This window comes from Protopterus annectens, chromosome 7.part0 (assembly GCF_019279795.1).
Source record: "Protopterus annectens isolate FY-2018-M chromosome 7.part0, PAN1.0, whole genome shotgun sequence".
NCBI lineage: Eukaryota > Metazoa > Chordata > Ceratodontiformes > Protopteridae > Protopterus > Protopterus annectens.
In genome coordinates, this window is record NC_056739.1 from 1,621,818,854 (window position 1) to 1,621,843,952 (window position 25,099).

The window sequence follows — 25,099 nt, forward strand, 5'->3', positions numbered from 1 at the left end:
TTAGTCAGTTCTTAGGGAATTAGCGTTATTGGTAGATCTGATGTTGTCAATTTTTATTCTGTCCTCAACTTACGGGATCGGATCCGATCCCTGAGATCCAACTCGGCCATTATTAAAGCTCATGGCAAGCAAAAACTCTTGAGCTTCTGCCTTACCCACAATGCACTAATCCTAAGTATCTCCGATCTTGTTTGCCACTCTGTATGAAAGACCTGGTGACTGTCACACCCGAGCAGATGTCTTTTTCTTAAATTATTCCCTTTATTGCAAAAAAAGCCTTTAAATTCTTAGGTTTCTTTAACTCTCTTACCTTCCGCTTCACAGTCCTTTCCTGATTAAAATATCATCTGTCCCTTTTCTTCCTCTCATACTTTTCTGTATCTTGAATACTACCATTAGTATTCTTTCCCTTTTTCTACACTCTGTGTAGCTCTTTATCATTGCTGGTAATTTTCATTTATCTCTGTGATTTCCAAACAAAAATAAACTCCTTTACTTTTTTTTTTTGCTTAATATCTGGCTTTTTTTCTTGCTAATTGTTCTAAAATGGCAAAGAAAGAGAAAGGCCCAGCAGGTTTTAAGAAATGCCTTAAGTGTGGACATAAGATTCCATTTTCTGAAGCACACAGATTGTGTATACTGCTTAGGACAGCTTCATTAGAAGAGGACTGCTCCATTTGCCATGCTTTTAACCCTGGTTGAATGCAAGAATAAGTTGATTTTAAAACAGATTACTACCTTCTTCTTTTGGAGAGGCGTTATCTGGAGCTCTGTCCCCTGAGAAATCAAAAAAGCCTAAATTTTATTCTCCAAGCCCTTCTACATCCTCTTCCAAGGCTTCAGAACAGACGAAGAAAATACCTCCTCCTGATCTGACCTCCCCTTCGGATCCTACAAGGAAAAAGTTTAAAATATCAGATCAGACCTCAACCTCACATCCAAAGCAAAAGAAGAGAGATTCATGAGATCTGAACTCAACATAGGATCCTAAACTAAAGAAGAAAGATTTGTCAGATCCATCTTCTTTGGATCCAGTGCAAACATCATCTGATTCAGCCTGCAGTCTCTTTTAACTCCCAAGGAACAGATACTGTCCTTCAGTGGATCCATTTCCCTCCAGGCTTTCTTCCCCCTTTTTAGAGAGACCTAGGCCCCCTTCAATAATTCCCAGTCGCTCTTCCAGGCATCTTACAGAAGACGACGTGGAGATATTGGTAAGAAGAATTCTGTTGGAACAGAGTCTCACAGGTGTTTCTTCAGCTGCAACCACTTTGGGTCAGGAGTTCTGATCTTCCACTATACCCCCCCACCAGTTCCTCCTCTGACTCCTTCCTCAGATCAGAGGATACTCTTATCCTCGATTCTGAGGTTTGCTCTGAGCACTTCCGTTCATTTTAAAACAGAGAGCTCTCAGAAGGCTGCTCTGTCAGATCTAAGGTGCTGGAGTCAACCCCAAAATTATCAGAGCCATCCCTATGCCTCAGAGCCTTGGCACAGGTTAGTTTGGCTCTGACTTTCTGCCTTGGGGAGATCCTCCTTGGAGCAGGGAGGGCCATCAATCCTTTTCGGATCCAGGGTTCTATCCCTCTCTGGGTGGTTTGTCTTTGAGGCCATGGAGAGAGTGTTGTCTGCCTCAGCAACACAGATGGTTCCTACCCCCTGGGATACTCCATCTGCAGCCTTGACATCTCTGCAGTTGGAGTCTCACCCTTCTTTTCCACAGGGATAGCTGGAACTGAAACCTCAGGCTTCCCAACAAGGTGTCCTAACTTATTTCGATACCTCCCCAGAGTATCCCACTGAGGAGGTCCCTAAGAAGAAGAACTGCAAGAGGAAGCACTTGGACTCCCCAGAGGAGTATATCACAGAAGACACAGACTTTGAAGGTGAAGGGCCCCATGGTCACCTCCTGAAGATGTCTCATTTGGAGACATCCTTAAAATCCTAAAACAGAGATGTGGCTGGATGTCTAGCAACTGTTCATCTAAGGAGTCTTTATTCCAGGAGGCTTTCGGTACTGGCCCATCTACCACCTGGGTGACTCTGCCTGCTGATGAGCTCATTGAGTTGATCTCTCAGAGGGCATGAAAGGATCCCGATACCATTGAACCAATACCTTGGAGACCTGACAAAATTATGGCAGCATCAGAGGACAAGAAGTTTTGGGCAAATGGGGTGCCTGTTGATGCCATGGTTGTGTGGCGGCCATTTAGAAGGAACTTGTTAAGAAGAGTTCCACTGTTCTTCCCCCCAAAAAGGAGTCTCGGGTAATGGAGAGGTTTGGGAAGTGTGTCTATGCTTCAGAGACGTTTGCTTTAAGGTCATTGAACTATTTGGCACATTGCACCAGGTTGCAGAGAGACCTGATTAAGGATCTTTCTGACACCCTGTCAGGATCTGTTTCTAAAGAAGTGCAAGCATATATGACTTCTCAGTTGGTTACCCTGCAGTCAATTTTGAATTCTTCCATGAGGCTCATTTCGTACATAGCTGATGGAACCTCAAGGGCAAGTGGGTTCAGGTGATTCCATAAGGAGGCACACTTGGATGTGCTTATGTGATTTTGCGGAGCTGTTCAAGTCTGTTTGTCATTGCTCCTTTTGACAGCACGGCTTTGTTTGGCTCCAAGGTAAAAGAGACATTATCCAGGTGTGAAAAGGATGGAAAGACACTGTCTGCTGTGGGTGTGCATTTTTCCACCCCCAAAGATCCCTTTCCAGGAATCATTGAGGTAATAGAAAAATGTGGTTCAAAAAGTCCTAGAGACCTTTCCAGAGCACACATGGAGGTAGTTCCCCAAGGGGTACAGAAGGGGACTCCAAGGCTAGATGCCACCCCTGCGGCAGATGTGACCTGCAAAAGCAAGGGTCCCAAGATTCTTTTTTTGGTAGACCCTTTCAGCATTCCTGAAAGGAGGCCTGGTTGCCCTCCTCTGGAGGCAGTCTAGGATAGACTATCCTAACACCAGAGAGCCTGGCTAGAAATAGCAATAGATACTTGAATGCAGAGAATAATTTCTAGAAGTTATATAATACCATTTTCCCTTCATCCTCGAACTTCGAGAAAAATCCCAGTTGTCCCACCCAGTCAGAGGATACAAGGAGCAATTCAGGTACAAAGGGTGCTAGAAAAAAGTCATCCAAGAGGTCCCACCAGACCAGATAGAATCTGGAACTTACTCAAGATTCTTTTTAGTGACAAAACGGGACTGGAGACCAATTCTGGAGCTCAGTAGCTTAAGCAAGTTATTTTCAGTTTTGGATGGTCCTGGTTCATCCAGTCTCCCCTTTTTGGACAAGGATGGCTGGATGTACTCGATTGGCTTTCAGGATGCTTACTATCGCACAAAGATGAACAGATGATCCAAAAGGTACTTAAACTTCCATCTGGGAGCCAGTCATTACCAGTTCAGAGTTCAGCCCTTTGGTCTCACCACTGCCCCCAGGGTATTTACCAAATGCATGGCAGTAGTTGCAGCTCACTTCAGACTGCAGGGATTCTGGGTGTTTCCATATCTAGATGACTGGCTCATATCTGACCCGAGTAGGCATCAACTGTTAAAGGCAAAAGCCCATGTTCTGTTCTGGGGATAGCCATAAACTACGGAAAATCTCAGCTAGAACCAACTCAAGGTATAGAATTCATAGGAGCACTTCTCAACACAAAATCAACCATAGCTTCACTACCTCCCTCAAGAGTTCAGACAGTAAGATCACAGGTCAGAAAAATAATCTGCAGTACCAGGATTTCAGCCTGTTTAATTCTTCAAGCTCTGGATTCAGTGGCAGCGGCTATAACTCTAGCACATTTACCCAGTTTTTACATGAGGATTTTACAGAGGATGCTACCAACACAATGGTCAATACTCTACCAACCCATGTCAACTCCAGTAGGACTCACTCATACATGCAAGAAAGATCTCAGGTATTGGGTTCAGTCAGATCAGGTTCTACAAGGCTGTCTGTTCATTCCCTTCTCAGCCCAAAGACATAGTAACCATGGGCACTTCCCACTTGGGGGGGGGGGCATTATCTGGGGAAAACAGTCCAGGGCACTTGGTTCCCCAAAGCTAACTTGCATATCAGTGTCCTGGAGAGGAGAGCAGTGCTTTTAGCATTGTAGGCCCTTCAAGATGCTCTCCCCTTGAGGACCATTGCAATTCAAATGGACAGTATGTCAGTAGTTTGGTACATCAGCAAACAAGGAGGTACCAGATCTTACCCCTTGTGTCGAGAAGCTCTCAGGGTGTGGCAATGGGTGATCTCATCCAACCGCTTTCTTACAGCAGTGCATATTCCGGAGAAGTCCAAAGTGATAGCAGACAGGTTGAGCAAGTGCATTCTTCAAGCTCATGAGTGGTCATTCAGCAAGAACGTGATGGAAATGATTTTCCACCAGTGGGGCCAGCCTTGCTGCAATCTTTTTGCATCTCCCCTAAACAACAAATGCAGCAGCTACTTTTCCCTAATCCCTTCACAGGGGGAATCACTGAAGGATGCTGTTCTTCATGACTGGCCCCCCGGTTTACTTTACTCTTATCCACCAATTCTGCTAATTCCAGAATTCATTCAGAAAGCTGCCATGTTGAAGAGCAAAGTCATCCTCATTGTGCCTTACTGGCCTCAACAGATTTGGTTCCCTTTCCTTTGGCCTCACTCACTTCTTGAGTCTTGGATTCTGGATCTCATTCCAGACTTTGTCTCACCCGATAGGCATGAGCCATCCAGATAAACCAACCCTCATGCTGACCACCTGGCTTCTCCAATTCCATTAATAGCCAGACAACCTGTGCTGTCTTCCCCTGTCTGAAGCATGCTTTTATCTTCCCATAAACCTTCTACATGTAAACTCTACTGCAGTAGATGGAGAAGGTTTGTTTATTGGGCACATCAAAATAATGTTGATCCTTTTTCAGCTCCTGTACGTAACATCCTTGAATTTTTGGCCCTACTATTTAAAGAAAGAGCTAGTTCCTCAACTGTCAAGGTCCAATTAGCAGCAATATCAAATTTTCAGTTTGGATTTCAAGGTTCTTCTTTTGCCCATAGTAAGCTCTGCAAAGCCCTTTTTGCAAGGTACTTGTTTTTTAAGGTCTCCTGTTAAAGATCCTACTCCACCATGGGATCTAAATCTGGTAGTGCAAGCACTTATCCGTCCTCACTTTGAACCAGCAGCTAGGTGTGACCTTAAGTATCTTTCTTGGAAAACAATATTTCTAGTAGTAATTACTTCTGCCAGACGAATTACAGAGATTCAAGCCTTTTCTTCAAAACCACCATACTTGATCTTTCACAAAGATAGAATTACATTACAAACCAATGCATCCTTTCTCCCTGAGGTGGTATTAGACTCTAATATCAATCAGTCCATTAATTTGCAAGTATTTCTTAAATTTGCTAACAAGGGCACTTATTGGATGTTCACAGACAATTATGTTTTTACCTACATAGAATGAATCAGGAAAACTGACCAATTATTTCTTTCATTTTCAGAAATAATGTTGGGTAAACCAGTTGTCAAAGTAACTTTAACCAGATGGCTGACTGTATTTTGTTTTATTTATAACAAATTGGGCATTGCCTTATCAAAACCATTGCAAGCTTATTCAACTAGATCCATGGCAACTTCTTCAGCTTTCCAGTCTAGAGTATCCACTAGAGTATCCATGGATGACATATGTGCAGCAGCAACCTGGGCTACTCCCCATACCTTTGTTACTCATTAGAAATTGGATCTGGTCTCCAGAAGTAGAACATCATTTTGTTCATTGGTGCTCAGGAATATCCTTCCTTGAGTTCAGGAATATCCTTCCTTGAGTTCATCTGGGATTTTAGGTAGTTGAAGACCCTGTCCCATAAGTTGAGGACAGAATGAAAATTAACATCCGAAAAAGAAGTTATGTACTCACCATAACGTTCCATCTGTGTTGTCCATTTCATTTTCCTCAACTCCCACCCTCCATCCTTTGAAAACTACTGGAAGAGCGAGTGGTTAGGGGATGTCACTTTCCTGACACTGAGCTCCAAATATTGTTTCTTCACTATATGACTGTTAATATTTCTTTCTGCTAAAGCCAGCAAACAAGATCTGAGGTACTTAGGGTTGGTGCATTGTGGGTAAAGGAGAAGCTCGAGAGCTTTTGTTACCATGAGCTTTAGCAATGGCTGAGTTTGATCAGAGGGATTGGATCTCATCCCATAAGTTGAAGAAGAATGAAAGTGGAGAACACAGATGGAATGTTATGGTGAGTACATAACTTCTTTTTATAGCTGTAGTTGTTGTTAGTAGTGTCATTAGTTAGACTTGTGGTGTACCTTTTTCTCTTTTAGTGTTTTGTGGTAACTGGGATTGTATTCTGATATGATGGCTGACAAACCACCAAGCTTAAAAAAATTTGTGATCTGCGGCCACAAGATACTAAACTCAGGAAAGTTTGTGTATTGCCTTGGAGTTGCCCACTTGGATAAACAGTGCTCCATCTGCACTGCTTTTTGTTCTTGGGCAATCACTGAACAAAGGAATAAGCTTATTTTTAAGGAATTTTTCCCTGCCCCTATGGGAGATTCATTTCTTACTCATTCGTCTGCATCTGGAGCTTCCCCCAAATTTCAAGAAGCCTTCTGGTAGACATAAAGGAATGAAAAACTGTGATAGATCAAAGGAGAAGCCTAAAGAGTCAAGAAGCATTCTCCAGACCATTCCTCTTTATCTGCTGTTTCTTGGGCTGTGGCTCTAAAAGTCCCAAAATCTAATGTTTGGCTCTGAAACCAGTCTCGGAGCCAGTAGTTGACAGATTCAATACACCTCCCCTGCTGGAGCCTAGGTTCTCCTCAGAGCCCATTTTTCCTGAAGCTATGTTCTCCCTTTTTTTTTACCGAAAGGGACCTTTCACAGGTCTTCGAGGCCCCCTGTCCACAGCCTCTTCATTTCACTCAGTTGGGTCTACCAGAAGCCTTTCTGAAGTGGACATGGATAGAATAATGCTGAAGTTCCTCAAAACCTAAATTCATCTGTGGGGGTTGTCCTGGCTGCAGCCAGATCCTTTCCCTCCTCCCATTATTACTTCTATCCCGATCTGTCTTCAGGGTTCTGGGACTGTGGATCTGAGTGCCACCCAGTCTTCTTCCACTTCTAATCTGAAGACCTGGTCATCTTTTACTCCAGTGACTTCTCTAATCTAACCAGCTTCAAGTAGCTTGAATCCAAAAGGATCTCAGGGCTGAACCATCAGTGCTGGATTTGTGGAGACTGGGTAGATTCTGAAGCTTTTAAAGCCATCCTTTCCTCTAGGAGCATTGACACTGGAGCTTGCTTCAGAGCCTGGTTGATTCAGATTCTACAGTCTGCCTGGAGCAGTTGCTTTGGCTCCATCTGGGATGACTTCGGGTTCCCGTTGGCTTTGATGTTTGAGGCTTTTGACAGAGCACTCTGTCCCTGTCTGATGAGCAGACTTCTCTTCCTCAGTTAGTTCCATCCATTCCCCACTGAATTCCTTTGGGGCCTTATCCTGCTTTTCCTGTCCCATCAGGAAAACTGGCCCCATTGACTATTAAGGGAGTCCATTTTCAGGACTACCACTCCTCTTCTGAGTCCTCATCAGAATACCCCACTGTAGAGTCTTCTCAATAGCATGCCTGCAAGAGGAGGCATGTTGATTCATCTCAGGAGTCCTTAACCAAAGACATTGAATTGTAGGGGAAGGGCCTCCCAGATCCCCTTTGAGGAAGTCTTATTCAGTGAGATCCTCTATCGTTTCGGACAGAATGGTGGGTGTTCCTCTGAAGTTCTGTCCCAGGAGGAGTCAGCATTTCTTGAGGCCTTCGGACCCAGCTACTTCCTATCTGGTCTTTCCTGCTGATGAGATGGTTGACCTTATCCCAAAGCAAGAATGAAAGGAGTTGGACATGGCTGAACCAATTCCTTGCAAGCCAGACAAATTCTTAGTGTCACTCAAAGACTGTTTGCATTGGAGCAAAGGTCTTGCCATTGATTCTATGGTTGTGGCCACTATAAAGGAGCTTGCCGAAGAAAGCTGTTCTGTGTACTCCTCTAACAGAATCCAGAGCACTGGACAGATTTGGGAAGTGGGTATGTACTTCAGCACCCTTTGCACTGTGGACATTGAACTGCCTGGCACATGACATGTTTTCAGAGAAATCTGTCAAAAGAGCTTTTTAAATCTCTCTCTCTCTCTCTCTCTCTCTCTCTGGGTCCATCTCTGCTGAGAACAAGAAAACCTTGGACTCACATATTGCCACACTCCAGTCTCTTTCAAATGCATCAGTACTCTTGATTTCTAATGCAACTGAGGCTGCTTCAACAGCTGGAGGCACTGGCATAACCAAAAGGAGACATGCCAAGATGCACTTATGTGACTTTATGGAGCACTTGAAGATATCCTTTGTCAATGCTCTTTTGATGTTTCGACACTCTTTGGGCCTAAAGCCAAGAACATGATATTCAGAAGTGAGCAAGATGGGGAAGACCTTTCTGTAATAGGAATTCAGTTCTCTACTCCCCAGAAGCCTTTTTTCTAGGAGCCAGAAGGAAGGGAAGAAGCTGTGGTTCCAAAAGTTGCAAAGGTTCTCTCCTGAAAATTCTGAAGGAATTCTAATAATAGACATCGCCCCCGTGGCAGAGGTGGCCCACAAAATCAAGACTGCCAGGTGTCATTTTTGGGAGGCCTTATCAGCACTACTGAATGGTTCCCCAACTGCTGCACTCTGGAGGCAGTTTGGAGGCACTTATCTTTGCATGAGGAGGCCTGGACATCCTTCACACAGGATACATAGGTGCAGAAGATTATAACTAGAGGCTATTTGACCCCCCCCCTGTCAAGAAAAGCAGCAGTTCTAGAAACAGAAAAGCTGCTGGGCAAGTGTGTCATCCAGGACTAACATGGATTTAAAACTTAGTCACATTTTTTTAGTGCCCAAAAAAAATGGGGTTCCTCAGGCCAATTTTGGACTTCAGCCATCTCAATCAATGTGTCAGACAAAGTTCCAGATGGTCACGGTACAGTCCATTTTTCCATTATTGAGAAAGGATTACATAGGTTCTTGATAGACCTTCAGGATGTGCACTACCACATAAAGGTGGGCAGGTGCTCAAGAATGTTTCTGTACTTCCAGCTGGGAGCCAGTCATTTCCATTTTAGGGCCCTGATCTGTTGTCTCACCACAGCCCCTCAGGTGTTCACCAAGTGTATGGCAGTGGTCACAGCTCATCTCAAGATTGTAAGGGCTCCAGATGTTCCTGTATCTGGATAACTGTATCATCTCTGCCCCCAACAGGAATCTTCTAATTCAGACCAAGGACTCCTTACTCCATTTTTTGCACCCAGTCGGGCATTACAGTGTACTAAGACAAATCTAGTTATTTCCCTATCCAGACAACAGTATTTATAGAAGCTCAGCTGGATACAAGATGCCAGATATCAAATTCAAGTCTCTAAAGGTACCCCAAAGTTGCCCACTTATTCCTTCTCTTCCCCAGACCACGCAAGACATGTAATACCCTTCTGAGGTCAGTTTTCATATCATTGTACAGGAGATGAGGGCAGTCCTTCTATCATTGTATCACTGCAGGCCTTCCAGGACTCCCTCCTTATAAGGAGTGATACCCATTCAGATGGACAACATGTCTGTAGTTTGGTACATCAAGAAAATGGGGAGGCAAGAGCCTATCCACTATGATGATAGGTGATGAGAGTTTGGCAATGAGTGATTTCTTCTGAACACTTTCTGATAGCAACACAGACCCTGGGGAAATCCAGCGTGCTAGCAGACAGGCTGAGCAGGTCTATCCTTCTGCCTCATAAGTGGTCCCTCAGTCCGATGGTGCCAGAGTAGATTTTCTGCCACTGGGGTCATCCATGCTGTAGTTTTTTTGCCCCCTCTCACAACACAAAATTCAGCAGATATTTTGCTCTGATACCATAGGAGGAGGAGTCACTCAGTGATACTTTTACTCACATTTAGTCCTTAGGGTCCTGCATGCTTTTCCTCCTACTCCTCTTATTCCAAAATTGCCCCTTTCTGGTCTCAACAGGTGTGGTTCCCCTGCTTCTGACATCATTTTATAGACCCTCATTGGGTACTGGATCCCAGTCAGATATTCTCTCGCTCATCTGGGATGCTTCACCCGGACATGCAGGCCCTGCAGTTAACTATTTGGTTTCTATTTAGCCTCCCATAGGAATCTAGACCATTTTCAGCTCCTCCTCCAGCTGTTTTAGATTTTCTGGCTTCTCCTTTTCACAATGGGGCCAACTACTCTTTTATAAAAGCCCGGGTAGCTGCCATCTCTAGTTTTCATATTGGAGAGAATCAGTCTTCTATAACCTCCCTTAAACTATCGAAGGCCTTCTTTAATCTTTAAGTGAACTTACCTTTTCAGACCTGCCTTAAGGGATCCTACTTCTCACTGGGCATCACCATTCTGTTACAGGCTTTTATTAGACCTTCCTTTGACCCTGCAGTCAAGGTGGATCTCAAATTTTTGGCTAGGAAAATATTATGTTTAGTGGCAGTTCCTTCAGATAGGAGAGTATTGGAATTGGTTCTTTCTTGCCAACCTTCTTACCTCAAACCTCTCAACCTGGAAACATCAAATATGTGGACAAGGCCCATGAAAAATAGGTACAAATCTGTATGCTGATTAACATAATATTTGCATACATAATTATTTGACCCCCCCACTCTAATGGAATTGTGGGATACCAACTTTCAAATGCAAACTGAAGAACAGACAACCAAAATATGACACCAGAGTCCCCCTACAGCCATTCCAATGTCCCATTACCTGGCTATTTCACCCCATTTACCGTAAACACTAATGTGCATACTGCTTTAGTTCTACAATGATTATTTGGATTTTATTTTTACATTTTACAGCACAATACACAAACACTAATAGACATCTGCTAAACAAAGCAATACTGTCTCACAGTGAAAATAGACTTGGCATTAAAACTTCTCTGCCCTTGAAACTCACATTCATTGAAATAGCATTGAATGTGAGAATATGAATCACTGTCTGGAGTATCTGGTTTGCAACTATGTGGACAGTGCTTGTCACTGCAAACTAGTTGCCTTGTGTGCAATTAGATATTGGAGAAACTTCAATTGTGCTTTTACAGGAAAAATGTCACTCAAGATGTCTGAGTCTGTACAGAGCACTGCCAAACACTTGAGTGGAAAACTAATATGTAGACCCTGAAAATTTAAGGATGAAATATTTAGGCAGATACTCTGACGTTAGAAAGAAATCAAACAGAGTCAACCTACCTCATATGTAAGTAATTATTGCATACTCCAACCCACCTTATATGTAAAAAAATGTATATACATTGCATAACTTTAGACTATATACACTTAATAAACATACTCACTACAGCCACAAAATGTATTATTTTTAAACCAGCAAGTCTCTTTCTAAGCAACACATATAATACTGGCCCTCTTCAAGAGAAATCTTGATCAGCCATGTTTTATTTTCAGTGCCTGTTTTGAATGAATGAGGTTATTTGGTTTCCCACATGTACCTGTTCTCTCTTACTCTGTGTGCAAAATTCTACATCCCAAATGAAGGGCTGTCTCAGCTGTGTAAAGCCTGTTAGGGCAGCTGTAGGTAGGATTTTTTTCTATGATGTCAGCTAGGCATCAGAAAGGATTACTTTTGCACTGTGTATTTTTGTATACAGGCAGCCCAAGGTAACCAAAGGGTTATGTTTACTCCATTTGTTTCTCTGTGCAGGCAGCCAAGGTGACCTTGGGGGTAATGGAATAATTAACTTCTCTCATGCTGAGTCGGAACGGGAAAGCTTATGGCTGCAAAACTCTGAAATACAATTTCAGTAGAAATTGTCTGAGATTTTGTGAGCTAGCTTGTGCTGGTCATAGTTCTGTATTTATTTCTGTACACAAATACAGGACTAATTTGCAGTGTGTTGGTGAAAGTTATGACATTAAAAATGTCTAGACACACACAAGTAGCTGAAGCCCTTAAGATTTCATTTTAGAAGACTAAATTGATGCATCTGTAAAATCTGCATGCTTTGAAAAGTGCATCCAACACTTCTTTCTGATGGCTTCATTTAATGGTATGCTATGAAAAATCGGAAACCATAAACCATTTTCGTTATACCTTCTTTAGATGTGGACTCCATTCAACTAAATGACCTTTTTTTATATCATTCCTTCCCTCCTAAATTACCATCCAATTAAAATCCATTCAGAAAAAAAAAACATTTAAAATAACCTCTCTAAAAAGGTACAGCAAAAACGGATTGCTCTTCAAAAACGTTTATGGTTTCTGTTTTTTCTTTGGCTGAATAAAGTGTTTATTTTATATATTAGTGGCTGGTAACAATTCATGAGTGCCTTGGACTTTTTAGATACACATTTGGTGCTTTTTCAAGGATTAATACTTTCACAAACATTATGACAGACACACACTTCTCATCATACAAACTAAACCCGAATGTCAGCGCAGCATAATAAATACTTGATACCTCCTCTGCAGTCATCATCTCGCAGCTTGTTTCTGTTCATGGAACCACCATTCCTGCTTGCAGCTACCACCATTATTCCATTCCCTTGCGGCTTGACTGGAGCAGCAGGAAATGCACACATGTGAGCCCTTGAGCTCTATTCCGACAGGCTGGCAGGCCATTTCATAGAGCTGACTTCATTGCGCACATGATGACGTCAGCTCAAAAAGCTGGGGAAAAAATGAAAATAAAAAAAGCTGGGAAATTCTGGAATTAAAGGGTGCCACTCGGGAATTGTGGCTCCCCATTATGTGGACCCCAAAACTCTGTAAAAAATAAGTAATTTGGTACGGTTGAGAGGTATCTTACCTGATCTTCAATAAGGATAGTGTCCTTGTAAACTTACCCATCTTTTATTCCAAAAGTAGCTACAGAGACCACTCTAAATCAGTATCCCAGTTTTCTTTCTTAATTTTGCCAACAAAGGAAGAGTGCATGCTGCATTTATTGAATTATATTGTTCGCTCCATTTCTAGAAGACTAGAAAGTCTGATCTGCTATTTCTCTCTTTTTTTAACAGCAAAACTAGGACAAAGAGTCTGTAATGTGACTCTTTCTAAATGGTTATCTCATTGCATCGCATATGTATACAGAGAGAAAGGGCTGACTTTTCTCAAACCCATCAAAGCTCACGTGACAATGTCTGTGGCTACGTTTACCACCTTCTTCTTAAAAGCTTCCATTAATGATATTTGCACTGCAGCCACTTGATCCAGTGTACATGCATTCATTTTACATTTCAAATTGAATTTACATTCCAAAGATATTACTGTTTTTGGTCCAGCCATCCTACATAATATCCTTCCGTGAGATCTCCTAATGTTTTCATTAGCTGGAGACTCTGTCCCATCTTTTCAGGAAAGAACAAAGGAGACAACATCACATATGAAAGTTATGTACTTAACATAATGATAGATCTGTGTCATCTACTTCCATCTTTCCTCAATCTCCTTCCCTCCTTCCCCCTACCCTTGTTTTTACTGGTCTAGGTCCATAGGTTACTAGGCTATTGACCCCGAAGGTCTTTATAAGCCTAGCCATGTGTACCCAGTATAATACTAGAGAAACCCAATATAAAGGATCTTGCCTAAACTCAATATCTTGGTTATCAATGACTGCCCATATCTAGGAGGGTCCTAGGTGAAATCCTCTGCAGTAATTTACAGTTTCCCATCCAGTCATCCAGGCTGCACTTAAAAAGGGTCATAGATGGGCTTTGTTTGATGTGAACTGGTAGCCTATTCCAGAGGAGTGGCGACCTCTGAGAGACGCATCTGTCTCTCCAGCAGGTTCTATTTATGTCACAGGCCAGGTTAAGGCCCCTTGAGCAGGTGACTCTTGTCTCATTTGACTTGCAGATATGCAGCATTTTCATTAGGTTTGGATTCGACATTGTTCTGTAGGCCAGGCACAAGTTTCCTCTAAGTAGTCTGTATGCTACTGAGTCCAGTGACAGTGACTTCAGTCTGTCAATGTATGATGTCCTGGAGACCCTGAATTGTCTTGGTTAGAAATCTCTGAGGTCTCTCAAGCTGCTGCAGGTGCCTGGTAAGGTACATACCAAAGGGAGCATTGTACTCAATTATTGGCATGATGAGGGTCGACTACAGGGTGTTATGACCTCTTTCACTCTTAAGACAGTGCCTTTGCTAATGAGGTGTGCAACATAGAATGCCTTCCTTACCAAAGTAGACACATGGTGGTCAAAGTTTAGGCTACAGTCAACTTGCATTCACAAGTTTCTCACTACTGAGCTGTTACTTAGGGTATTATTATTATTTATATGATATAATAGTCCACAGGGATATTGTTGTTACTGAAGGGAATGATAATGCATTTTTTGCACTGAGTTTGAGTTCATGGCTTTGGCACCAATGACTGGTTTGTGTAAGTCCTTCTTGTATCATATTGACATTGTTTGAGGATTCAGTGATTGCACCTAATTTACAGTCGTCAGCAAACTTAGTCAGCCACAGCCCCTCTGTTTTGGCCTGAATTTCTGAGAAGTATATTCCAAACAACAGGCGGCCCAGGATTGACTCCTGTGGAACCCTACTGGTAACAGATCTGCTGGTTGAGGTAAAGTCCCCAACTTTGACTGTGTGTGATCTGCTGGTGAGCCAGTCAGCAGTCCAACTGGCAACATAAGGGTTGATATTCAACTGGGGGAGTTTATCAATGATGCCCGGATGTGGGATTGTGTTGCAGTCCTTGGCTAAGGCTTTATGCAGAGATTTGCCTTCATCTATGGCTCTAGTGATGTTGTCGAAGAAGTCCACCAGGTTTGAGGCATGACCTGCCTTTGACAAAACCAAACTGCGTCAGACCAAAGGTTTGGAGATCACCTATATCTTTATTTATAAGGTCCATGATGATTTGTTCCATGGCCTTACAGATAAGGCTGGCTAAGCTTATGGGTCTGTAGTTGCCAGGGTCTATTGCTGTATCCCCTTTATGAAGGGGGATGATGGTTGCTGTTTTCCATGCAGCAGGGACGAAACTAGTACTCAGGCAGTGGTTGAAGAGAGTAACTAATGGAGTTGCTAACTCATGTTTTAGACCATTTAAAATGCAACATGGGATGCCAACCAGTCCCACAGAGGCTGTGTTTTTGGCCTTGGGAGAAAACATTAATGACTTGCTGTATGGAGATGCAAGGTGGGAGAGATGTAGAGGGAATGCTTTGTGGAATGTTTAGAGTAGACAGGGGGTTAAATTTTTTGCCAAACCTGTCAGCTAAATAGGCTAGCTGTTTTCACAGGATCAGTGTGTGCGATGTGATCCACTTCTAGTTCAGCATATGTCTTGGTCCTACCTTTTAGGTTATGTATATGACTGAAGAATGCCTTGTAGTTATCCTTAGCTATGGTTGCTAATTTATTTTTCAAAGTTACCCTTAGAGGATTTTACAAGTTGTCTTATTTGTTTGTTCAAGCAGAGGAAGGTGTTCTTCCAGTGCTGGGACCTCTCTTTTTTATTCTTAGGCAGCAACATCTTCCTCTTGTTATATAACTGATTAATACTAAATTTCCACCAGGGAGGCTTGTTTTTTTCTTGAGGATCTTGTTTTGATACTATCAGGTACAGGTGTGGCAATACATTTATATATGTGTTTGTACATGGCATTTGTGTATACCTTAGTATAGTTGTCAATACCATCTGTGGGAACAAGAGCTTGGAAATTATTTGTGCCATCCCTTAGGAGGTTATAATTGGCTTTGGTGACATTTTTTAGCCTGATCTCACCTAAGAAGGGTTCAGGTGTTATAGCTACTTCAAATGTGACTGATTTGTGATTAGATTTACCCAGTGAGGGTCCTATACTTGTGGTGATGCAACAGTCACCCATGTTGGTGAGGACCAGGTTGAGAATATTTGAGCTCCTTGTGGGGTTGCGTACTATTTGTTGCAGGGCATCAGTGTTAACAAAGTCCAGGAACCATTGTGTGAGCATGTTGGTACTTGTATAAGTTTCCCAGTCAGTGGAGGGATAGTTAAAATCGCCCATGACTAGAGTGTTTGGTTGTAAATTGATTGACTCAAATAGGTCAGAATAAACAGAGTAGGTATCTTGGTGCATTAAAGGGGGCCTAGGTAATGATGACGTGAAGGAGGGGGTCTTACCCACAGTTAGTTGAACTTTGAGCAACTCAATGGAGTTTTCTTGTTTAACCAGTCTAGAGGTGTGTTTATCTTTGATAAAAATAGATAGTTGTCCTCCTTTGGTTCTCACAGGTTCATTTTGCAGTCTGAAAGTGTGGAAAGCATTGTATCCTTGCAAGGCCGGGGTACTGTCTGTGGCCCTCAACCAAGTTTCTGTGACTGCATAGACATCAACATTCTCCAGGGAGAGGAGTGCTTCCAGATAGTGCATTTTCTGATTTAAACTCCTAGCATTTAAGCAGCACAACCTTTAATTTATTTGTGAGTGATATTTTCACGTTGGAAATTTTGTTCGAGACCTTGCCTAAAAAGCACTGTGGGGGAGGTAAATGCCTTAGCCAGTAACCGAAAGCCTAGAGTGATAGGTGAAGACCATCTCTGGCAAAGCAGCATGGTCTATCAACCATGTCATCTCAGGCTGACAGGAATTGGATCCCCCACAGAAAGACACCAGAAACTAAGCCAATTGTTAAAGTAAATCATTTTTTGTTTATATTGTGGTATCATCTTAGATGTGGGTAGAATGCTGTCAAGGCTAGGGACATACCTGCCTGAGACACATATTCATAGAGCTTAATTGTGTCTCTCTTCATATATTCTAGTGAGGCACGTCTTAAGTCATTCACACCAACATGAACTATGATGGAATTGTAGCAGTTCTTGTTGTGAGACTTGAGTGCATGTGTGATCTAATGGATCCTGGCACCCGATAGACTGCTGACCGTAACCTTCTTCTTGTCCAGCCTGGAGAATGGGACAGCTGTGTGTCTCACAATGTAGTCATCCATGACTAAAAAAATTAGTTTAGATGTGCTTTACCTTAGGGGCTGCTTTGGTGAGACACTGGTGCTTGCGTTTTTATGTGTATTGACTGTTGTAGGTGCTGTATTAGGTGTGGCATGTTTGTGTTTGGAAGATCTCTGGAGTTTAGGTAGGTTTCTGGTGAGTACCTCTACGTATGATGGTTTTATGTATTGAGTGCATGGTTTTCATAGGAGGTGTAGTATGTGAGCTGACAACCTGTCCAGTGTTACTGTTCTGTGCTCGAGAGAGCAAGGATTCCAGATTCTTAGTGTAGATGCATCTCTTACAAATTTTACTTGGGTGATTTAGTAGAGCGTTGTCAGTGTACATGAGGCAGTCAGTACACTGCCTCAGAATCCCCATGTCAGTCAGGCTGGTAGCTGAAGTGGACAGAAGCTAATCATCCATAATGCTAGGTTAAATCCTGTTTTCACAGTGGGGAAAGAAAATGGAGGGGTGTTGTATAACTGGTCATTCTAAACGGGGTACTAATGGGTTGCTCTGTAAAGCATCTAATACTAGTGGGGGTTCTCTATATGGTATGAGACTATTGTAGATTTTGTGGTTTTGGGAATGTTTAAGGAGCAAAAACACAGCTGACATGCCTCTGAGCAGCTAAGTGCAGTTTAAGGACTTCTTGTCCAGATCACGGGCAGCTGCTAAGGAAAAATGTATCTACTGAATGGTTATCCCCAGGGCTCAGTAATGCACAATGGTGCATGGAGGTGTGCTACGTGTAAACAGGTGAATGCAGCAGATCAGTGGCTGGTCAAATAACTCTGTGGAGCTGTGTTAATACAACTACAAACGTGGGGCTTATGTAGCAACAGTGAGCAAATTGAGTTAAACAATTTCACCAATAAAAAAGCTCAAAACTGAGACCTGTGCCAGCAACCTTCAAATCCGATGAGTCCTAGCTGCACTCTCCTGGCCACAAGAGTGCAGGGGGGCCCTCTCCAAAAAAGATAGCCTGATTTAGTGCTCAATTTAACAAACAGAACTAGCTTCAGCAGGTCTGAATCTAGTCTATGCTACAGCAGACAAAAAGTGCAGTAACTCAGCAAGAACAGTTAAAAAAATCAGTAGTATAGTGAAAATACAATTTAAAAATGCAAAATACAGTATAAATTTGTATTTATGGTAAGGAAAATGTAACAGGTCCTTTGGATTGTACAGATGAATACAGCAGAGCAGTGTCTGGTCGCCTAATTCTGTGGAGCTGTGTTAAAACAGTGAGCAAACTGAATTAAACAATTTAACCAATAAAAAAGCTCAAAACTCAGCCTGTACCAGCAACCTTCAGTCAAATGAGTTCTAACTGCATTCTCCTGCAACAAGGGTGCAGGGGGCCCTCTCCAACAAAAGATAGCCTAGTTTAGTGCTCAGTTTAACAAACAGAACCAGATTCAGCAGATCTGAATTTAGTCTATGCTACAGCAGATAAAAAGTGCAACAAATCAGCAAGAACAGTTTTAAAAAAATCAACTATATAGTGAAAATAGAGTTTAAAAGTGCAACATTTAGTTTAAAATTGTACTTATGGTTAACAGAATGCAGCAGATTTGTTGGATTCCACAGATGAATACAGCAGAGCAGTGGCTGGTCATCTGACTCTGTGGAGCTGTGTTAAAACAGTGAGCAAACTGAATTAAAGAATTTAACCAGTAAACTAGTATAACTCTTTGGTTTCTAGTATGACCATACTGCCTTTTCCTGGGTCTTTTTCATATGCTTTTTCAACCGCCAGAACAAAATGTGAACTAATGTACTGAGTTTTTGAATTCTGGTACCTAAGGGATAAGGTCCTTTGTCCATTTTTGGGTCCTTGGGCAAACTTGATCTGAGGTAACTTCACGGGCAGGAGAGGATTGTAGGTAAGGGAAGAAGACTGAGCTTTGGATCTAGAGTGGTCTAGAGTGGCAGAAGTTGGATCCAAGGTCTGATCTGAAGACCCATCTGTTAAGGAAGGACAGAAGCAGACAGCTCAGATTTATTGCTATGGTAAGTACATAACTTTCGTATATAGCTGGGCGATGCTGGTAAAGCTATTCAGATATTGATGAAGACTGACTGTGAGGGTATAGGATTCTGAATGAAAAGAATTAGTTTGACTGCAAGCTGAAGATAACCGTGGCAAGTATCCTAGAGCTGTACTGGAGCAGATGCATTGATATGATAGTTGAAGTTTTAGTTGTTTTTAAATTAATTTGCATTCTGAATGGATTTCAATGGTAGAGGGATGTGGTTTCATAGTTTAGCCACATTATTTGAATGTAGAGTTGCCAGCAGTACTATATGATTTGGTTACAGTGATTAGTGATTTTTCTCTAGAGAGTAAAACTCTGTTGAGGGAGTAGTGTTGTATTAAGTTGTTAAGGGCTGGGAATTTTTCTGGTTAGTAGAGAAGTCTGTGTTGTAGTTAGCTGAGAAAGAGCTAGGTGATGTTTTAGTTCTAACCAGTTTAATTCTTAAGCTCTAGTTAGTGGTGTGTTCTATTGTTATAGCTTACTCCAAATTTGCCTGTTTTATTATAATATTACTCATGTTTGAACAGTTGTGAATCTTGAAGATTAGTGAACATTGGGGCAGCATAGAAGAGAGATGGCAGTAAAGAAAAGGATATATTAGTCTTCTGGTGAATTCAGTGAAGTAAGTTTTTACTCTGTATAATGTACCTAGTTTTTCATTCGTTTTTTTTTTTAACTATGATGGTTGAATTTCAGCTGGTCATCTATGATGACACCCAGTAATGTTATGTAGTTTACTTGTTCTGACATGGGGTTGATGACAAAGACAATAGCAATTAGTGCTATTTTGGCAGATATGTGTTTTGGGATGAAGAATGGTAATTTTTTAGGGTTTAGAAAAATATTTTGTGAATTATTTAACCATATTTCAATTGATAAGAAGTACTATTGTGTAATGTGTTTTGAGTTTACAGAGAGATTTCGCAGAAGAGATTAGGGTCAAGTCATTGGTGTATTCAACTAGGGTAGATAACTCTCAACCATACCGAATTCCTCTGTATTTCCCGTATTTGGGGGCAAAATAATAGGGTGCCACAAATTCCCAAGTGGCCCCTTCAAATTCCAATTTTGTTTTTTTGTTTAACATTTGATGTGGTACACCCGCTTTGTGGATGCCATTTTCCTTCTATTGGGGGGGCTCTGAACAACAACTACATGACTTTTTGGTATATTTACATACCACCATTACATTCTTAAAGTTTACATGTAATTTCTCCCGTGAGAGCATAGAGTTCCTTGATGTAACAGTTAAGAAGTCAGAGGCCAGAAAACTGGAGACTAGTCTGTGTAGGAAACCTACCAGGAGGAATGCCATACTCCATAGAAGAAGTATGCACCCCCAACCACATTAGTAGAAATGTCGTGAAGGGTCAGGTTTTGAGAATCATGAGACTGCATAAAAATGAAACAGCTCACAGTTGCCCTGAATAATCTCAGGGAAAAATGTTTAGAAAGAGGTTATTCCAAACATGAATTAGACAAATGCATAGAAGAATCACTGAAAGAAAGGGAGAACAGAGGGCAAGCTTATTTTGCACAGCAGGCAGATTCTGCACTAGATATAAATAGATCAGACAACAGGAAACTTAGATTCCCAATTTCATTTTCCAGTGATATTAATGTGTTCTGTGAGGTGTTCAGAAAGAACTGGAACATCATGACAGCAGTGGATGAGCTTAAAGAGGTGTTGGAAGGCACTCCACTGTTCTCCTTTAAAAATAAAAGATGTCTTAAACAACAGCTACGTTATAAAACACAGATAGCTCAGCCGCCTATTGCATCTTCAAAGTTAGGAACTTATATATGCAGAAATTGTGCAGCATGTAAATTCATACACTCTTGCACCACTTTTACATACACATATAGTCAGGCAATAATTCAAACCAAATGCTGTGCTGACTGTCAAACTAAGAATGTTGTGTACTTCAGTTTCTGTGTAAAATATATGTTTTTTTTTACATAGGGAAGACCAATAGGAAGCTTAAGGAGCGTATATTACAACACAATAGAGGTATCATTAATAAAAAGGAGAACAGTGCATTGGCCAGGCATGTTGAGGCAGAAGGGAATGACCACACTTTCAATTTTTTTGTTCTAGACGTTATCAGAGAAGGGATAAGAGGGGGTGATGTGAAGAATAGGACCGAAGCAGCTGTGCAAAGGTGGATCATTATACTCAATGCAGACACATTACCAGGCATAAATGAATCAATATCACTGAACCATTCCCCAAACCCAGAGCACTCAGATGTTAATTTACATATATATAGCACTTTAAAATGTATAGATAAGTGTTGATACATATTCTTTTTTTTTAAAGTTTTTTTTAAAAAAATTTTAATGAGGTTTTGATAAATTAAGTGTTGGTTGTTTTTATGGAATCCTATCAGCGAAGTGAGAGGGACACTTTAAATGCCTTAACTGCTATCAGTTAATGTCTGATTGATTTTTAAGTGTATAAAAGATGTAATTCAGTTGTTTAATGCTGTCTGTGGAAGCAGTCATAGAGACTGCGAAAGCGCTTACGTTTTGTTGTTTTACTAAAGTGTTTATATTCAGCCGTGGTGGACAAGCCTGTATTTATGTTTGTACTGTTATCATCACGCATTGCTGGTTTATCCTGTAACATCATCAGCTTGCACGGGCATGCATGATGACATCAATGTCATGAGACAGTGTGGCAGTGCCTGACTGCTTAGAAAGTGATTACGTTTCTGTTAAAATGTAAACATAGTATTAAAGATTTAAACATATGCAATTCTGGTAGTAGTGTTGCCAAGTTTTTCAGTTGCCAAAGAGTCCCATTTTTAAATGAAACATGAAATTTTGAATACAAATGACTTGGTATCTTTTTCTTTCAAAAATACTGATCTGTTTTTATGCATTTTAAATTGTTTCATAGCATATCAAAATATTTAACAGACAGACGTGTATGTATGTATGTGATGTGCAGCAGGTAATGATGGTAAAGGATAGTGAGGGAAATGTACTTACAAGAGAGGAGAGTGTATTGAGTAGATAGAATACTTTGAGAGGCTGATGAATGAAGAAAATGAGAGAGAGAGAAGGTTGGATGATATGGGGATAGTGAATCAGGAAGTGAAACAGATTATCAAGGATGAAGTAAGGACAGCTATGAAGAGGATGAAGAATGGAAAGGCTGTTGGACCAGATGACATACCAGTGGAAGCATGGAGGTGCTTAGGAGAAATGGCAGTGGAATTTTTAACTAGATTGTTTAATGAAATTTTGGAAAGTCAGAGGATGCCTGAGGAGTGGAGAAAAAGTGTTTTGGTACCTATCTTTAAGAATAAGGGTGATGTGCAGAGCTGCAGTAACTACAGAGGGATAAAACTGACCAGTCACAGCTTGAAATTATGGGAAAGAGTAGTAGAAGCTAAGTTAAGAAGGGAGGTGATGATTAGTGATCAGCAGTATGGTTTCATGCCGGGAAGGAGCACTACAGATGCAATGTTTTCTCTGAGAGTGTTGTTGGAGAAATACAGAGAAGGAGTTGCATTGTCTCTTTGTGGACTTGGAGAAAGCATATGATAGGGTGCCTAGAGAGGAGTTGTGGCATTGTATGAGGAAGTCGGGAGTGGCAGAGAAGTATGTAAGAGTGGTACAGGATATGTACGAAGGTAGTGTGACAGTGGTGAGGACTGCAGTGGGAGTGACAGATCCGTTTAAGGTGGAGGTGGGATTACATCAAGGATCAGCTCTGAGCCCTTTCTTATTTGCAGTGGTGATGGACAGGTTGACAAATGAGATCAGACAAGAGGCCCCGTGGACTATGATGTTTGCAGATGATATTGTGATCTGTAGTGAGAGTAGGGATCAGGCTGTGGAGACCTTGGAGAGGTGGAGATATGCTCTAGAGAGGAGAGGAATGAAGGTCAGCAGGGCTAAGACAGAATATATGTGTGTAAATGAGAGTGAGGATAGAGGAATGGTAAGGATGCAGGGAGTAGAGTTGGTAAAGGATGACAAGTTTAAGTAGAGGAAGTAGAGTAGTGGAAGAGAGGTGAAGAAGAGAGTACAGGCAGGGTGGAATGGGTGGAGAAGAATGTCAGGAGTGATTTGTGACAGTCAGGTACCAGTAAGAGTAAAAGGGAAGATCTACAAGGGGGTAGTGAGACCAGCTATGTTATATGGGTTGGAGACAGTGGCATTGACAACAAGGCAGGAGTCAGAGCTGGATGTGGCAGAGTTAAAGATGTTAAGATTTGTACTTGGTGTGACTAGGATGGACAGGATTAGGAATCAGTATATTAGAGGGTCAGCTCAGGTTGGACAGTTTGGAGACAAAGCAAGAGAGGCGAGATTGCGTTGGTTTGGACATGTGCTGAGGAGGGATGCTGGGTATATTGGTAAAAAGATGCTAAGGATGGCGCCACCAGGCAAGAGGAAAAGAGGAAGACCTAAGATAAGGTTTATGGATGTGGTGAGAGAGGACATGCAGGTGGTTGGTGTGACAGAGCAAGATGCAGAGGATAGGAAGAAATGGATAAAGATGATCCGCTGTGGTGACCCCTAACAGGAACAGCCGAAAGATGATAATGATGATATATATATATATATATATATATATATATATATATATATATATATATATATATATATATATATATATACACACACACACACACATACATACATATATGCACGCACACACACACACACACACACACACACACACGTGTAATATCTGCAAATATATATGTAATAATACCTACAAATATTTTTTCTGTATTCAGTTATCTCTAATGTTTTGTAATCTCTGTAAATAATTTTTGTGTCTCTATAATTTCTGTAAATTTTTTTTTTAAGTACATTTATCCCTTTCTGGAGCTTTTCTGCCCGGGCTTCCACTGAAAATGGGCTTCCTTGGCCCAGTGGACTTCCCCGGTAAACAAATGCCAATAAATAAATAAAATGTGTGTGTGTGTGTGTGTGTGTGTGTGTGTGTGTGTGTGTGTGTGTGTGTGTGTGTGTGTGTGTGTGTGTGTGTGTGTGTGTGTGTATTAAATGAAAAGAAATATTTATTATCCATAAACTTCATAACATTTGCCATTTTTTCAGTTTTCTTCCACAGACAACTTTCACAATAGGGGATATCCTATGAATAAACAGAAGGGTGGTAGCTTTGGTAAAATAAGGGATAGAAGGGTGGTAACTTTGGTAAAATAAAGGATGAAGATTTAACTGATGGTACACCCTCCAAGGAGGGTTGGGAACTGGACTAGCAACCCGACCCTGTAAAACCATAACCACTACAGAAACAACAAATGCCTGGAGAGCATTCATTGCCCAATGTGCACAATGGCATGAACTGAACTAGGGAGAGTTCTGCAGCTGTTCAACAAAAGCAATACAACCTTCAAACATGACTTCCAGTAATCTGCAAGAAACTACAAGACAACTGCATACAGACCTGATTAAAATAAACAAAATGCTGATGGAGTATATTAACACAAACAACAAAAGGTTGTAAAAATAGAAGAAGATTTAAACAGATATTCAAATGAGATGATAAAGCTGCAAAAACCAGAGTTCAAAATAAAGACAAGGCTGGATGAATATGAGACTTCTCAGGAAGAGACCTTTCAAAAAATAATAATATTAGAGGACAGCGCAAGTAGGGAAAACCTGAAATTTTCAGCTATACCAGAAAAGCTGGAAGGAACAGACTGCATTAATTTTCTGAAAGCACAAATAAGCAACTGGATTGGTATTCCATAGCAGGAGTTGTTAGTTGAAAGGGCACATTGTGTGCATGCTCCAAACTTGGCTATAAGAAAGCAACCTAGACCTTTAATAGTAAAGATACAATCCTACCAGTAGAAGGAGTTAATCCTGACAAAACTGTGGCAGAAGGACAAACTACTAAATGTGGGAGACAGCAGAGTGTTTGTGGAGAGTGATTACTCATTGTACACCAGACAGAAGAGAAGCAAATTTATTCCATTATTTAGGGAATATAGAGATGCAGGTATGACCAGCTGTCTTCAAGGTATTCTTCCCTGGAGGGACAAAATCATTTTTTATGAAG

General features: G+C 41.4%; 1 protein-coding gene across 1 annotated transcript in view; it reads left to right on the forward strand.

The window, feature by feature from the left end:
* ZMYND10 (zinc finger MYND-type containing 10) overlaps positions 1-25,099 on the forward strand; it is a 1,873,846-nt gene that overhangs the window by 1,807,536 nt on the left and 41,211 nt on the right. The gene's annotated exons all lie outside the window — the stretch shown is intronic.